This window comes from Rutidosis leptorrhynchoides, chromosome 1 (genome assembly GCF_046630445.1).
Source record: "Rutidosis leptorrhynchoides isolate AG116_Rl617_1_P2 chromosome 1, CSIRO_AGI_Rlap_v1, whole genome shotgun sequence".
Lineage (NCBI taxonomy): Eukaryota > Viridiplantae > Streptophyta > Magnoliopsida > Asterales > Asteraceae > Rutidosis > Rutidosis leptorrhynchoides.
The window spans coordinates 513578115-513595465 of record NC_092333.1 but is presented as its reverse complement, the minus strand read 5'-3'; positions in this window follow the sequence as shown (position 1 = coordinate 513595465).

Genomic DNA, 17351 nt, shown 5'->3' with positions numbered 1-17351 from the left:
TTGTTTAGTGATATAAAACACTATTTCTGGGAAGATCCACATTTGTTTAAAAGTTGTCCCGATAAAATAATACGTCGATGTGTATTCGGAGATGAAGCTAGTCAAATCTTAAACCATTGTCACACAGGACCAACAGGAGGGCATTATGGGCCTCAACTCACAGCAAGAAAAGTTTACGATGCTGGATTCTATTGGCCTACAACTTTCAAAGACACACACCTTCTTTGCAAATCCTATGATGCTTGTCAAAGGGCCAGAAAAATAAGTCAACGTGATGAAATGCCACAAAATGTCATTCAAGTTTGTGAAGTATTTGACATTTGGGGTATTGACTTTATGGGTCCATTTCCAAAATCTCATAATAATCTCTACATTCTCGTTGCCATTGATTATATATCTAAATGGGCGGAAGCACAAGCTCTCCCAACTAACGACGCATGAGTTGTAGTCAACTTCTTAAAACGTCTTTTTGCAAGGTTTGGAACACCGAAAGCTTTAATATGTGATCGGGGTACTCATTTTTGTAATAATCAACTTGAAAAAGTTCTTAAAAGATATGGAGTAACTCATAAAATCTCAACCGCTTATCATCCACAAACAAGTGGACAAGTTGAAAATACCAACCGAGCTTTAAAACGTATTCTAGAGAAAATCCTAGGATCAAATCCGAAGGAATGGTCCATGAAATTAGAGGATGCACTCTGGGCTTTTAGAACAGCCTACAAAACTCCAATTGGAACCACACCTTTTAGACTCGTTTATGGAAAAGCATGTCACCTTCCAGTAGAAATTGAACACAAAGCATTTTGGGCTTTGAAGACATGTAATCTTGATTTACATGAAGCTGGACGACTACAGTTAAGCCAACTAAACAAATTAGAAGAATTAAGACATGAAGCATACGAAAATTCGTTAATCTATAAGGAGAGAACGAAGAAATGGCATGATAAAAGAATCAGAAGTTCAAAAGAATTTAAGGAAGGAGACGGAGTTCTTCTTTTCAATTCACAATTCAAGTTATTTCCTGGAAAATTGAAATCAAGATGGTCTGGACCATTCATAGTCAAAAGAGTTTTCCCGTACGGAACAGTAGAATTAATAAATTCAAATGGAGTTGAATTTAAAGTTAATGGTCACAGAGTTAAACATTACATAGATAATCTAATGGAAGTTGAAGATGAAGTTAATCACAATTTCGATACCACAGCTAACTAAGTGTGGGAAGGTTTGAATCTTTTTAGGGTAATATATATTTCTGTTAGAGTTAGATATTCTGTTTTCGTGTAGTTTCGGAGAATGGAATCCGAATGGTCTTTCCCTAGCAGACCCTAAAGAACTAGTCTTCTCCCCCCATTCTGAATTTTTATTTTTTTTAGGTTTTACAAGATGAAGAATTCCTTTGATCTGAACCATGGTCTAATGCTACATGCTATGATTACTAAACGTAATAATGACACACTTTCGAGTGAACTGGTATCATTCATAAGAGCCAAAATGGACGGAGTAAGAAAAGAACTCAGAAAATATCATCATAAGATACATTTTGGTAAAGGAAAATCAAAATCCGCAATAAAAAGAAGAGCACGACACCTTGAAAGATGTTATAAATGCGGAAAATGGTCACACGAAGGTAAATGTTCAAATAATCAAACATATTCAAATACCGAATATGTTACTCTATGCAGAGAAGGACCGTTTATATGTTTAGAAGAAAAGATATTGAAGATTCGAGGTTATGCTTACGTAGCTATGGAGAACCAAATCACACGACTCTCATATGAGTCGGCTAAAGCAGGTCTCTGAGAATTCTTTCTCACAGGTAAGTTTGTATAGTTTTTATTTTTTATTGCTTTTAACCTTTTGATAATAAACACTGAATCGTTCGCTATAAAGTATTAAATTGGTATTCAATAAAATTAGGTATGCGTAACCGAAATTATTGATATCATACAAAAATTTATTACATCACTACGAAATTTACCGTTTATTCTTAAGGTATAAATATCTTTAATCAATCAACCAAAATATTTCAAAAATTCGTCAGGAGTAAAACTAGGTAATATAGCCGAAATTACTTTACCGAAAAGAGGGGCGTATATTTTTGATAATATTTGATTGATTAAAGTGAGATAAAAGAACAAAAAGATTTTTAATTTTTAATTTTTACCATGTTTTTAAAATTAATATATAAATATTAAATTAATATTGTAAACTTTTTAAAATCAATATATTTAAGTTTGTAAATATTTAAAAAAATAATATTTTTAATATAAGTTTGTATGTATAAAAATGATATTTATATGAATTTTTAATTTTATGCATTTTAAATTTAAGTTTGGTGTGAATTTAAAAACAAAAATTTACTTTATTTCACTAAGTTAAAAATATGATTTTTAAAAATTCGTCGTGAGTTGAAAACTAGGTCGTTGAACCGAAATTGCTCTACCCAAGGGAGGGACGAGAACTTTTATTATCATTATTTTTAATCTTATTGAATTAAAGTATGCCAAAAACAAAAAAAACCAAAAATCTTTACTTTTAAAACAACGCTTAAAAAGTGACAAATTTTGAAATTTTGTCAAGGGACGGACTAGGACAACGATCCGAAACGCCTTCACTCCTAAAAAGAAACAAAATTTTAAATAAAATTAATTATTTGTTTTAAAAAGTATAAGGTTTTTATATAAAAAAAAAAAGAACAGACCCCATACGATCGCATGGGGTTCCTTCACAAAAACCATGAGATCGCATGGGGACCGAAATCAGGTCAGGAACAAAAAGGCCACGAGCTGTTCTGTCTTCACCACTCCAAACACACACACATACGCGAATACACTCCAAAAACACCCCTAAAATTACCATTTTTTCACCAAATTCAACCAAATTTCGTCCTACAATCCGCTCTAATCATGCCTAGGTTCGGATTTTTCAATAAGAAAGTAAAAATTACACCCCCAAACTCTTAAATTTCTTAATTTTTGTGATATTTATCAATATTTTACCTAATTTGATTTTGTTAATTTCTAGTGTAATTAGAGTTAAATTGTTAGTATATTATGAATGTATAACCTTGATTGATGCTATTTAACATGATTTGAAGCCAAAAACTTCAAAAATTTTAGGAATCTAGGGTTTGTGTTCTTGAGCAATTTGGGGATTTTTGATATAAACAGGTTATGGCCGATTTTTGTCATGAATTATTACTAAATTAAGTAGTGTAACATGTTTAGGTAGCTAAATGATCCAAACTTTGATTCTAAACATGATTTTTGAGAATTAAAGTGGACTTTTTAGGTATAAAATTCATGAACTTGATTAAATTGATGTAAATACCATTTGAAACTTGTTTAATTACTAGTAATAGTTGTTTTAACATGTTATTTGAGTTAAATGCTTATGAACTTTGTAAACATTTTCATATATGCTTATTTGAAAAAGTGTAGAATTGTTAAATTTGTGAAAATGTGTATAAGTTTAATTTTGATTGAACATGTTATTGTAATTGTTTCAAGTTGTTATTTTGCTAACACTAATGCATATTTGGATGCACAAATTTTGTGTTTAATGTGTTTTGCAGAGAAATACCAATACTGATGGTGCTTCATCATCATCCAGGCAACCTGCTCCAGAACCTGAACCGGAAATGCAATATGAACCAAAATATGAACCAGAGCAACAACAGGAACAACAACAACAACTTGATCAACACGTTCCATATTATGATCCGCAACTAGAATATGTTGATGCCTACATAGTATTTTCGATGCATCCAATAGTACAACACCCAACGATTCATGAAGAACAGTTGCATCCTAATCTGAGATTTAATCGAAGCTGGAGAGATTACCCATCATATCAAAGTAACAAATTCAAACTGGTACCGAAAAATGTAGAAGTGCCAAGGGTAATCGATTGGGATCCTTTGGAAAGGGTCCAATTAGCTAACCGTGTTTGACTGCTACTGATCCAAAGGTATGGCAGCTCTTCTTTTTCCAATTGGGAAAGTTTATTCACCATTCGTAGGCCTGTATATAAGGAATGGTGTGTTGAACTTATGAGTACTATAGCATTAAATGTGGATGTAGTTAGATTAGATGATAGAAGTTTTCTTAGATTTATACTTGGCCGTAGGATGTATAGGATGTCCATGCTGGATATGGCCAGGGCTTTACAGATATATACGCCCGCTGAATTGCTATTACCCGATTGTACAAACTTGATTTATCATGGTGAAATGGTAGATAGGAATTTTGATGCTAACGTCGTCTGGAGGCGTATGTCAGATTATAATGTTTTTGGGCGGGCAGGAGCACACTCCTACTTACATATTAACAGAGCCGAGCTTTGTATAATTCATAGATTTCTGGCTAACTCGATTACACAGAGAGGTCACAACAAGGAGAAAATGACCTTACATGATTTATTCTACCTAAAGTGTATTCGAGACCCAAGAGGCTTTTTTAATATCCCTTACTGTGTTGGTTTTTATTTGTCTAAGATGGTGGAAGGAATACAGGAAGGGGGAGTAATAGGAGGAAGTATTTTTGTTACTCTCATTGGAGAGTATTTGGGTGTAGATAGGGATCAAGGGGGTCCACTTTTGGTATGTAGGGAACAGGTTGAGCATTTAGGATTGATGGTCTATCAGGGTGCTAAGGTATTAAAGAGCATACGCAACCAGGCAGTACCCTATGATGGTAATCATTCACAGGTAGAGAGAGGTTCAGATGAGGAAATGGAGGAAGCGGATGACATTAGGGATGTCATTAGGGAGGCTATAACTGACGTCTACCAGCGTATAGATGAGGTAGAAATGACAAACGAGGAGAGATTTAGTCGGTTAGAGCTGTGGCAAGCCCGAAATGATTACGAGCATTCCAGGCAATGACAGCATGATAGATGGGACTATCATCAGCGTCAGATCATGAGCCGGCTATCACCTCAGGATCACAACGTACCGACCCGACCCGCTTACTATCCTCCACACCAGCCCGAGATGAGACCACCATATACTCTCTGTGACCCTAACCAGGCCTACCAGTACACCTATCACCAACCATGGAACCCGACCGACGACATGAACTGGAACCCCTATCCAGATTGATATAGTTCCCGTTGGTAATTTCTATGATTTTTATTATTTTTTATTTCTATTTATTTATGTTTAAACATATAATATTGTGATACTTTTATTGTAATGTTTAATATTTTTATTATGTTGTACTAATATTTCATATTTGATTTGAAAGTGGGATGTTAAGTCCCATTTTAAATTACCATGCATGTTATTATTTGTATGTATGTATATTGTCAATTGTACACAACAGGGTAAAACAGCGCATTTTCAAAGACTGACATTAAGTTCAGCAAAAGCTACTAGTTTTGACGACAAAACGAAAAACAAATGTGATGTAACAACAAGACGGAATGAACAAATTATGTGCACCATTTATCACTCAACAAACAAATGCCAATATGTTTGGAAACTTTGGTAAAATTTAATCATTTTTCTACGCTAATCACCCTCAATAATTTAAATTGTTACTGATTTCTTGCAAATGAGGGCATTGCAAGATCTTAAGTGTGGGAAGGGGTTAAATTCTTTCGGATTTTTAAAATTTTAACTTATACACTTGGTTACCATTAAAAATACTAGTAACGCAGTAGTTGTATTAGAATCTAATGCTCTCTGATAATAAAGAATAGCCCTAGTCTTATATACTGATTACCCAATTCTAGTAAAATTTATCAAAATTTTCAATTAAATGAACTCAAAATCATGTTTATACATATTTATGAACGATAAAACTAGGTGTTAATACCGAAATTATTGTTACCTCGGAAAGGACATAATTTGAGAAACAACCCAAAATATTAGAATTCATTTAAAAATAGAATAGATGACAATAAAAAGGCAAAGAAAGGAAAATAAAAGCCAAGTGTGGGAAAAATTTACCAAGTTATTTAAAACATATGTCACATATTTTTGTACAAATAATTGAAGATACTTTTGTTTTGGACAATTTTATCAGTTTTACCCAATTTCTTATAATATATTTGAAAGAAAGATGGATCTACACGATGAATCAATTCCATCATTAAAAGGAAGTAAAGTCTTCCGAAAAAGACACGCACTTCTTGATTTGGGTCATGAAGTTGTCGTCCAGACCAGCTGTAGGTTGACGAAAAATCTAGAAAAGTCATCTCTAAAATCAGCAGGAAATCCACGGACCTCAGCATCAAACAGGGTCGCCAAGTGGTCAGACTTATCCTAACCATGAGAGGATCTGTCTCGTAAAATGGGAAGGGCGCCATGCAAATTAGCTTGATAAGACTAATGAATCAGATCCCCAGAAAGGATAATCTCCTTAAAAATTGAAAATCAGCTTTTAAGACTGATATTACTCAATCCTTGAGATTGACTTTTAAAGATTGAGAATTCAAACTCATGGAATTCGATGATATCTAAACTCGAGCTTGAACGAGAAAATATTTTGATCAAATTACAAACCGATTTGTTTTCTGAAAACCCATTTTTAATGCGTTCATTACCATTGAACGTAAAATCCTAGGAATTCACCTGGAATTCATCAGGTCACCTGAACCAAATCGGGTGTCAACCGTAAGAACGGTGGTTGCATAGCATGGTCGAAGACAGGACCTTGTGCCAGATAGAAAAACTATAGGGTGATCTTTACTATTGCTCCTACAAAGGATAGTAATTGCATCCGACACGTTATAGACCATAATTAAAAGCATGTCATGGGACATTGCCTTAACAGTTGCTTGTTCAACGCTTTCATTTACAACCGGACGGTAGTTTATCGAAAGGTAATATACGGAGCAATTATACTGGACGTGTTGCTTTCCCAATACAAGGTTAGTAAGTGGGTGACACAAAACCGCAATTTTTGAGCTAAAAGTTTCAAATCTGAAACCCACAAAAACAATTTACAAACACCGGTGAAGGGTTATTCCGGAAAACTTATCTAGGGTAAAAACTAGATTGAATTTTCAAAAGATCAAATGTTTTCATAAAGATCCAATTTCCTTAAGGATCTAAATTTTCATAGTCATATGGGACTGTAAACCACAACGTTACTACCATTGTTCATACCGCCGTATAGAATTCACTGATGTACAAAGTGTGAAGAATAAAGAAGTGATTCTAGTATTTTTATTTCAAGACTATATTGCTTGAGGATAAGCAACGCTCAAGTGTGGGAATATTTGATAATGCTAAAAACGAACATATATTTCATAGCATTATCCCTCAAGAAAGACAAGCTTTTAGTTGCAATTGTTCTATTTACAAGTGATATTCGTTTAAATAATAAAAGGTGAAGACGAAAGACAGATTCGACGAATTGAAGATGCAAAGGACCAAAAAACTCAAAAGTACAAAGTACAATCAAAGTGGTTCAAATTATTGGTGAGAAACGTCTCAAAATTACAAGAGTACAAGCCGCAAAATGCAAAATACAAGATATTAAATTGTACAAAAGGACGTTCGAAAATCCGGAACCGGGACCAGAGTCAACTCTCAACGCTCGATGCAACGGACTAAAAATTACAAGTAAACTATGCACATGAATATAATATAATATATAATTAATTATTAAAATTATATATATATATATATATATATATATATATATATATATATATATATATATATATATATATATATTATATAAAACCGTCGGCAAACTAGGAGCCAAGAGTACGTGAGCTGGAAAAATAGGCCATGCGATCGCATGGCCTGGAGGCCTAAATCCCATGCGATCGCATGGTGAACAGTATCTGGTGACATCCTATAAATTTCGCGTGTTTTGGCCAGTTTAAACACATCTTTTTCTCTTCTCATCTCTCAAACGTATATATATATATATATATATATATATATATATATATATATATATATATATATATTATAATTTTAATTTTAATTTTAATTTTAATTTTAATAATAAGGGTATGTTAGCGAATGTTGTAAGGGTGTAAGTCGAAATTCTGTCCGTGTAACGCTACGCTATTATTAATCATTGTAAGTTATGTTCAACCTTTTTAAATTAATGTCTCGTAGCTAAGTTATTATTATGCTTATTTAAGCTGAAGTAATCATGATGTTGGGCTAAAATATTAAAATTGGGTAATTGGGCTTTGTACCATAATTGGGGTTTGGACAAAAGAACGACACTTATGGAAATTGGGCTATGGGCTATTAATGGGCTTTATATTTGTTTAATTAAATGATAGTTTGTTAATTTAATATAAAGATTTACAATTGGACGTACCTATAAATAACTACATACACTCAATCGGACACGATGGGCGGGATATTTATAAGTACTAATAATCGTTCATTTAACCGGACACGGGAATGGATTAATAGTTAATGGACTTATTAAAACAGGGGTGAATTATGTACAAGGACACTTGGCGTAATTGTTAACAAAGTATTAAAATCTTGGGTTACACGCAGTCAATATCCTGGTGTAATTATTAAACAAAGTATTAAGACCTTGTTACAGTTTAAGTCCCCAATTAGTTGGAATATTTGACTTCGAATATAAGGATAATTTGACGAGGACACTCGCACTTTATATTTATGACTGATGGACTGTTATGGACAAAAACCAGACGGGCATATTGAATAATCCAGGACAAAGGACAATTAACTCTTGGTAATACACTAAAATCAACACGTCAAACATCATGATTACGGAAGTTTAAATAAGCATAATTCCTTTATTTCATATTTAATTGCACTTTTAATTATCGTACTTTTTAATTATCGCAACTTTATTTATTGTCATTTACTTTACGCACTTTTATTTATCGCAATTTCATTATTGTCTTTTACTTTACGCTTTAAATTAAGTTGTATTTATTTTTAATATTTTACATTAGGTTTTAACTGCGACTAAAGTTTTAAAATCGACAAACCGGTCATTAAACGGTAAAAACCCCCTTTTATAATAATAATACTACTTATATATATTTTTGTATTTTTACAATTGTTAAAAATATAGCGTTAAACTTGGCTAAGATCCCTGTGGAATGAACCGGACTTACTAAAAACTACACTAATGTACGATTAGGTACACTATCTATAAGTGTTGTAGCAAGGTTTAGGTATATCCACTCTATAAATAAATAAATAACTTGTGTAAAATTGTATCGTATTTAATAGTATTTTGTAGTAAAAATACTACTATTTTGTATACACCTCGCATAACATCAGCATGTCATAAGCATTGACTTTGTAAGTAGTATCAAATACTACTACATCACTATAGTTTTCATACCATTCATAACTTTGAGGATGACACCAAAATATATTTTCTAATCTATGTTCTTTATCTAATGTGTATACATACTGAAACTTAATGTTCTTTTGTTTTGAAGATTCCATGTACTTAATAAGATCCATTGCATCACTAGAACCATATTTTCTACTCTCTTTCACAAATAAGTTATGAACATATTTCTTAAGGAAAGAAAGATCTCCATGTTTTACTTATTTTTGAAGCTCCATTGTTGGTGCATGAATCCCCAGCCGTTGTTTATCTTTATGTTTAACACATTTTGGTTATGTAATAATGTTTACTCGAGACTATTGATTATATTTGTGTTTGTGCGTACTTAACTTGTTAAATGATCAATAAGTTAAACTGCTCAGACAGTCGACCGAGTGTGTGTACACACTCGACCGACTGTCCTACTCAGTCGACCGACTGAGGGATACACTCGACCGAGTGTGTCTGGTAGGCAGTATATATACGGGTTTAGTCTAATTGTTTGAGGTTACTCGTCCCATTTACCCTAAGTCGTATGTTTTTGTCTCCAGAGAACCCTAATACCATATACCACCGAAATATATTGTCTAGGTGTCGATCTAATCTAGTTTTGGCTCTAGGTTTGATCTATTCGATCCCAAAACGACCCATATCTCGGTTTAACCTTATTCTAGTGTATTCCGCCTCTAGGATAGATTGCAAGCGACCTAAGATCCTAAGAATAAACGTCTACATCCATGACTCGAATTATTTGGCGAACATCAAGTCCGAGCTTTTTTGAATAATAAAATCCGGTTTCCATCTTCGGGACTGATGGTACGGTTGATGGGAAGAAAATGCATTTGTGCAGGTGACAATAATTCATGATTATGCTCTTTCACAAAAGTTGTAACATGCCATTCTTCGGGAAATATATCAAAACTTCTTTTATAAGTAATGTGCATATAAGCATTACACTCACATTTTATTGACTCCCGTTTTCTTTGAAATTTGGAATCACTCGTCACTCTTATTCGTTTCTTCCCTGCACGATGACACATAATATCACGTCGTAGTGTCCTATCTTTTCTTTTGTTTGATCTATCTTTACGCACAACAAAACCATTTTGCTTGGCATAACTTTCATAAAAAAACAAATGCTTCCTGAAATGTACTAAAAGTTTGGCCAATGAAAGGTTCGCTGGTTTGTGTTTGGGCAACATATACTTCAAAATCTTCATCATTTGGAGGAAGATTTAAATCAACATATTAATTCTGTGTAAAAGATCAAAATTCACTAATAGTAAACATAGACTGTTCAACTTACAATAATTAAGTTACTTTATAAGCAATAGATAAATCATGTAGAAATTTCATAAAATTTATGAAAATAATTACATAAATATGAAACAATGTACCCGATGGCTGAATTTTGCGATGAGAATGATGGTTAATTGATGGAAGAGTGGAGAATGGGTAGTTACTTAAAAGATTTTATTAAATTAAAAAGGAAGGAATGATAAATTGACTTTTTGAAGATTGGAACGTGGGTGTGTTTCAGTTGGACAAAGGGATGGAAGTTGTGAATTGCAAATGAAAATTACTTGGCAGTTACCTATTATTGACAACCCAATGGGCTGTCAATAGAAAAATTCTTTTTTAAATAAATAAAAAAGGACTTTTTTGTTCCGTTGGTCCTTCAATTATACACGAAATTGCAATCCGAGTCCCTCAAATTTTTTTTTTTTAGATTTTCAAGTCCTTAAAATTGCAAAATGTTGCAATCCGAGTCCCTCCGTCTAACTTTCATCTAAATTGACCGTTAACCTTTGACATGTGCCATGCGTGTGAGGGTAAAATCATCTTTCTGACTCTTTTCTTTAACTTTTTTGCTTCGTTGGTCCTTCGTTTATACACAAAATTGCAATCCGAGTCCCTCAACTTTTTAATTCAAATTTTTTATCTGTTTTTTATCTTTAATTCATACCTTTTATCTGTTTGCTTTCTAATATTTCGCTTGATTTATGGCCAATTGTCTTTTTTTATTTCCGTGTTCAACAGAAACCAATCCAATTCATCATTTCTTTGGTCAAAAGAACAAATATATCGACTAGAACATACCTTACCAAGAAGAACAAAATGGATTCTTTTATATTAAGTTTTGTTTTTGCGTATCAAACTAATATAAATATAAATAAATCATATTTATAGAAGAAAAAGATATAATGTATGAAATTAAGACCAAATCTTGTTTGATATTTCTACTTAAGATCAAATCCTTATATGATAGGGTGATGATATATAAACAACCAATTTTTACAAATACACAACCAAATATGCTTTACAGTGTTGTACAGTACAATAATGTAAAACATGTTTGGTTGTGTATTTGTAAAAATTGATTGTGTATATATCACTACCCTATATGATATATCTCTAGTTTGACCATCAAATAAATTCAATCGCTTTTAATCTTATTAAATTAAGCCGACCTCAAATTCACAAATCCAGTTTAATTTGTCTTGCTTGTGGTACAACCGTACAAGCCAATAAATAGAAATAGATGCATACATCAACCTTAGATATGCATTATCAACAAAAGATATTATAAATAACACCAAGAAATGAAGTGTCATGACCCGGATTTTCCATGATTATATATTGAACACTATTAATATTTACATGATTAAATGTTTCCAACATATTAAGCAATCAAACTTTTTAAGACTTGATTAATTAAAACGAATTTTATGTAAACGTGTGACCACCCAACTTGTCCAATGATTCACGAACGTTATAACTTGTAAATAACATGATAATATATATATGAACTTATATATATATTTAACATGATGAAATGATAATTAATTATCTCATTAAGTATATTAACAATGAACTATATACATAAAATGAGACTACTAACTTAAGGATTTCGAAACGATATATATACGTAACGATTATCGTTGTAATAACGTCTTAATATTTATATATCGTATTAAGATATATTAACACACTATGTTATCATGATAATATAACAATTTAACATCCCATTAGATATAATAACAATGGGATTAATTACATTAAACAAGGTCGTTAACTTAAAGGTTTCGAAACAACAATTATATGTAACGACTAACGATGATTTAACGACTCAGTTAAAATGTATATATATATATATATATATATATATATATATATATATATATATAGTGTATTAAAATGTATTAATACACATTTGAAGGACTTCAATACATATATCAAAACACTCTTACTGAACAAAAATAATCACAATTGTATTCCCATTTGTTTTCATCAAGAATTCTACTCGTATTCGCTCGGTATTTGCACTCGTATTATACCCAGCTTCTAGATGTATTTACTATCGGTATATACCAATAAAAATCTGCTCCTTAGCAGCCTTAAATGATTAAGGAACATGTAGAACTAACCATTTATCAAGTAGCATGAATTATTTAGCAAGAAAACAAAATTAGGAATCTTTTCTTTCTTTATAAACTAAAAACGTTTTTATGCATACACACCATTTCTTCATTCCATTTTCTCATACTTACACCCCTAATTCTCTCTTAAAATACTTCTAACTTCATACTTGATCATCTTCAAGTATTTTCCCCATCATTTAGCTTCAATTACAAGCTTTAATCATCATAAAAACAACCTAGAATCAAGAAGTTGCAAGATTACTTTCAATCTTTTTAATCCAATCCAACAACTCATCAAAGATTAAGAACTTCCATCTAATCTCAGTAACTTTTCATTCTTAATCAAGGTAATAATCATATCCAAGCTTTGGTTTAATTCCTATAAACATAACAACCTTAAATCAAGTAGTAATCTTACTTGAACTTGTTTTCGTGTCATGATTCTGCTTCAAGAACTTCCAAGCCATCAAAGATCCTTTGAAGCTCAAGTTATTTTTTCATCATTTCCAGTAGGTTTACCTACTATACTTGAGGTAGTAATGATGTTCATAACATCATTCGATTCATATATATATAACTATCTTATTCGAAGATTTAAACTTGTAATCACTAGAACATGGTTTAGTTAATTCTAAACTTGTTTGCAAACAAAGTTAATCCTTCTAACATAACTTTTAAAATCAACTAAACACATGTTCTATATCTATATGATATGCTAACTTAATGATTTAAAACCTGTAAACACGAAGAACACCGTAAAACCGAACATACGCCGTCGTAGTAAAATCGGGGGCTGTTTTGGGTTGGATAATTAAAAACTATGATAAACTTTGATTTAAAAGTTGTTCTTCTGAGAAAATGATATTTCTTATGAACACGAAACTATATCCAAAAATCATGGTTAAACTCAAAGTGGAAGTATGTTTTTCAAAATGGTCATCAAGATGTCATTTTTCAACGGAAATGACTACCTCTTTCAAATATGACTTGTAACCTGTAACTCCGACTATAAACCACTACTTTTTCAGTTTAGTTCTAAATGCTGCAGTTCATTATGAAACCATAGCAATTTGATTCACTTTAAACGGAGTTATAATGAATATTTGGCGAGCAAAACAAAATCTGCTAAAATTAACGTTGTATGGACGAAATTTATATTGTAAAAACTATATTAACCATATCCTTGCTAACTTTTTCTATATATATTTGGATATGTTATCATTAGTATAACAAAATATTATAATCTTAGTTAAATCCGAGATTGTATATATATATAATAATCTTGGTACATTCCATGACAATATGTATACAATACGTTTTGATAAATCCTAAGACAATAAGTATACAATACGTTTTGATAAATTCTAAGACAATACGTATACAATACATCTCTGGGTTGATGCAAATACAATACGTATACAATACGTCGTGGGGGTAATTCTAAGATTATATATATACCGATTATTGGACTGTTGGACATTTAAGACTATTTTGGACTACTAACAAAGGACTACTAACATAAAAATGTTAAAAATTAATATATAAGTATTCTATGAACTTGTTTTATTTTATTCACATGTCGTATTATTATCTGAATCATTATTATTGTTATAGGTTCGTGAATCCAAGGACGACGGCCATATTTTTAATAAGCTGAAAACTTATTATTAATATACTTTTACTACCATGAGTATATAGTCCCATTTTTAAACTCTAAAAATATTTTGGGATGAGAATACATGCATTTTATGTTTTACGCCATGGACGCAAGTACTTAAAATATATTCTACGTTGAGTTGTACCACATTGCATATCTTCCCTAATAGCTTGGTAACTAATATTTACATGTTGTAAGAACATGTAAGCACGAATCCTATTGATAGATCTATCGGGTTTGGCAACCCCAACCGGGCTAGTCGCTCTAGTACCATAAACGGTTGAATAGTACTTTGTTTTTACTACACTTGGTACAGTGTAGGGAGATTTCATAATAAAGGGAATATGCTACATTTATGGTTAAGTATGGTTACCGAAGCGCTCAACAACTTATAGAATATCTTTATTGAAATATTTATAACTATGAAACCTTGTGGTCTATATTTATATTGATGCTAGCTTTAAACCTATATATCTCACCAACCTTTGTGTTGACTGTTTAAGCATGTTTATTCTCAGGTCCTTAAGAAAGTCTTCCGCTGTTGCATTATCTGAGCAAGCTGTGCATGGAGTCTCATGCTTTTGTTTAAATGAAGTGTTGCATTCAATAAAACCTTTGTCATGTATTATATTTGACTGTTATGTCACGTGTGTAGTATTTAGAAACCGATATATTATGGGGATTATTTCTTAAATAATCGCCCACTTGTTTAAAACATGCATTATGTATAATAAGGGTGTTTCTTTTTATGAAACGAATGCAATATTTTCTAAAATGTATCATATAGAGGTCAAATACCTCGCTATGGGACCAATGAATAACGTACCGCGTTTATAGTAATATGGACGAGTCTTTTCAGTTGGCATCAGAGCAGAGGTCTTAGCGAACCAGAAATTGCATTAGTGTGTCTGACCGGTATTTGTTAGGATGCATTAGTGAGTCTGGACTTTGACCGAACTTGTTTTTGAAAACCATTACTTATCATTTTTGGTCAGAAATTAAATATTATAACATGTAAATATTATGTGGTGTATTACTAATGTGGTAGTTAATGTGTGATATATGTCTACTTCTAGCACCAATCTCATTATCACATTCAGCAACTCCGAAGTTGAACCTCCAGTAAAAGTACCAATCATCGACTTATCTGATAACGACGATGACCTGAAGGAAGGTGTATCAATCATCTATATAACTGATGATGATGATTACCTAGAGTCGGATGCATTTTTGGAAGACTCACAATTCCCAGAGGAACCAGAAGAGGAACCTATAATCAACAACCCAGAAATTTGAAAAGCATAAACTAATAAAACAATTATTGTACCAAGTGCTCCTGATACTACCACACCTAGTCAACCATGTCTTACCAATACTACAGAAATGTCATCTACTGAACCCCAACCAAAACCTAGACTTACCGCGGAAATACGCACTCTGACAGTAGGGAAGCAAAAATTCTATGATTTCCCAGATTTCTTTGAATTCCCAAGGAAGCCTCGTCGTTTCTAATCTGTTTTTGTAGCTATTTGACTTCACACCTTATATAATAATATATCATGTGCTAAATTTCATCTTACATATGTTTTATGTAAATAGTGGTATTGAATTATTGTAAAATATTGTACCAAAAGAATAAGCGTGAAGTATTAATGCATTAAGTTTTTCATGATAGAATATTATCATGATTGTAGTAGTTAATTTGTATACTAGCTATTAAGTATGAACTTTAACGGGTAGGTACTACTCGAGCTACAATTATAAAACGCTAATAAGAAGAAAAGGTTTTTATAATAATTGGTTCATATTATTAATATGTCACGATGTACCATTAATTACTCACTACATCTATAATATTCTATGTGATTAATTATCTTATATGTTTATTGAAGAAATATGGTTCGATTAAATCGAATGACGGAACAAGAAATTGAGGAGCTTATCAACCAACGCGTAAACGACCGAATGCTTTGGGTCAAAGCGGCAAGAGCAGCAGTAAACAACACAAACTCTCGTGTTGGATGCTCATATAAAGCATTTCAAGGTTGCAAACCTTCATCATTAAGCGGAACAGAGGGACCAGTCGGTTTAACCCAATGGTTCGAAAAAACTGGAGTCCGTATTTAAAATCAGTGGTTGTACGGAAGGGGATCGGACAAAGTATGCTTCATGCACATTACAGGATGGTGCACTTGCATGGTGGAAAAACTATGTAAAAACTATAGGAGGCGATGAAGCATATGATACTCCTTGGGAGGAATTGAGAAATATGCTAATCAACGAATACTGCCCAAGGAACGAGGTTAGGAAGATGGAAGCCGAATTACGAAATCTGAAAGTTGTCGGAATGGAACTTACCAACTATAACAGGCGATTCATGGAATTAGCCTTATTATGTACTGAATTAGTACCAACGGAAGAGCGAAAGATTGAATTGTACAAAGATGGTCTGCCAAAGAACATCAAGGCCAATGTTACAGCATCCAAACCCAAGACAATTCATGAAGCTATCACCATGGCAAACGAGCTAATGGATCAGATCATCCTGGATAAGAACGCATCAAATATCGATGCCAAGGTATTGGATAACAAAAGAAAGTGGGATGAAAACCGTGATCGAGGTCACCAGCAACAATCTCTCAAGAAACAGGAAACCACGCAAGGTGCGGGTAGTGGTTCAAGCTCGGGTTACAAAGGGCGTAATCCCTTATGTAACAGATGCCACAAACATCACACTGGTTTTTGCAATGTGGTGTGCAACAAATGTAATCGAAGGGGTCATATTGCTGAAGATTGTTGGGTTCCTGTTACAAATACAAATGGCACCAAGACTCCTGCCACCAATGCAAATAGAACTGCCCTGGCTACTGTTACTTGTTACGGGTGTGGAAAACAGAGTTATATTAAGAGCCACTGCCCGAATCCAGAGAAGAATAACGGACCTGCACGGGGAAGAGCATTTGTTATTAA